Here is a 2,500-nt window from a genome sequence, read left to right as displayed (position 1 = left end):
CACACACACACAAAGTGAGGGAGGGACACTCACACACACACACACACACACACACACAGTGAGGGAGGGACACTCACACACACATACACACACACACAGTGAGGGAGGGACACTCCCACACACACACACAATGAGGGAGGGAGACTCCCACACACACACACACACAGACACACACACACAGAGTGAGGGAGGGACACTCCCGCACACACACACACACAATGAGGGAGGGACACTCCCACACACACACACACACACAGACACACACACACAGAGTGAGGGAGGGACACTCACACACACACACACACACACACACACACACACACACACACAGTGAGGGAGGGACAATCACACACACATACACACACACACACAGTGAGGGAGTGACACTCCCACACACACACACACAGTGAGGGAGTGACACTCCCACACACACCCACACAGTGAGGGAGGGACACACCCACACACACACACAGTGAGGGAGGGACACTCCGACACACACACACACCGTGAGGGAGGGACACTCTCTCACACACACACACACACACACACACACACACACACACACACACACACACAGTGAGGGAGGGACACTCCCACACACACGCACACAGTGAGGGAGGGACACTCCCACACACACACACACGCACACACACACACACACAGTGAGGGAGGGACACTACCCCACACACACACAGTGCGGGCGGGACACTCACACACACACACACACACACACAGTGCAGGGGGAACACTCCCACACACACACACACACACACACACAGTGAGGGAGGGACACTCCCCCACACACACACACACGCACACATTGAGGGAGGGATGCTCACACACACACACACGCACACACACAGTGAGGGAGGGAAACTCCCACACACACACACACACACATTGAGGGAGGGACGCTCACACGCACACACACAGTGAGGGAGGGAAACTCCCACACACACACACAGTGAGGGAGGGACACTCCAACACACACACACACACACAGTGAGGGAAGGACACCTGCCCCCCCACACACACACACAGTGACGGATGGACACTCCCACACACACACACAGTGAGGGAGGGACACTCCCACACACACACAGTGAGGGAGGGGCACTCCCACACACACACAGTGAGGGAGGGACACTCCCACACACACACAGTAATAAAGACAATCCCCCACACACCCACACAGTGAGGGAGGGACACACCCACACACACACACAGTGAGGGAGGGACACTCCGACACACACACACACCGTGAGCGAGGGACACTCACACACACACACACACACACACACACACACACACACACACACACACACAGTGAGGGAGGGACACTCACACACACAAACACACACACACAGTGAGGGAGGGAGACTCCCACACACACACACAATGAGGGACGGTCACTCCCACACACACACACACACAGACACACACACACAGAGTGAGGGAGGGACACTCACTCACACACACACACACACACACACACACACACAGTGAGGGAGGGACACTCACACACACATACACACACAGTGAGGGAGTGACACTCCCACACACACACACACAGTGAGGGAGGGACACTACCCCACACACACACAGTGCGGGGGGGACACTCCCACACACACACAGTGCGCGGGGGACACTCCCACACACACACACACACAGTGAGGGAGGGACACTCACACACACATACACACACACACACAGTGAGGGAGTGACACTCCCACACACACACACACAGTGAGGGAGGGACACTCCCACACACACACACACACACACACACACACACACAGTGAGGGAGGGACACTACCCCACACACACACAGTTCGGGGAGGACACTCCCACACACACACACACACACACAGTGAGGGAGGGACACTCCCACACACACACAGTGAGGGAGGGACACTCCCACACACACACAGTAAGAAAGACACTCCCCCACACACCCACACAGTGAGGGAGGGACACTCCCACACACACACACAGTGAGGGAGGGACACTCCGACACACACACACACCGTGAGGGATGGACACTCCCGCACACACACACAGTGAGGGAGGGACACTCCCACACACACACACAAAGTGAGGGAGGGACACTCACACACACACACACACACACACACACACACACACAGTGAGGGAGGGACACTCACACACACATACACACACACACAGTGAGGGAGGGACACTCCCACACACACACACAATGAGGGAGGGAGACTCCCACACACACACACACACAGACACACACACACAGAGTGAGGGAGGGACACTCCCGCACACACACACACACAATGAGGGAGGGACACTCCCACACACACACACACACAGACACACACACACAGAGTGAGGGAGGGACACTCACACACACACACACACACACACACACACACACACACACACACACACACACACAGTGAGGGAGGGACACTCACACACACATACACACACACACACAGTGAGGGAGTGACACTCCCACACACACACA

This window comes from Chiloscyllium punctatum, chromosome 17 (genome assembly GCF_047496795.1).
Source record: "Chiloscyllium punctatum isolate Juve2018m chromosome 17, sChiPun1.3, whole genome shotgun sequence".
NCBI lineage: Eukaryota > Metazoa > Chordata > Chondrichthyes > Orectolobiformes > Hemiscylliidae > Chiloscyllium > Chiloscyllium punctatum.
This window is presented reverse-complemented; position numbering follows the sequence as displayed.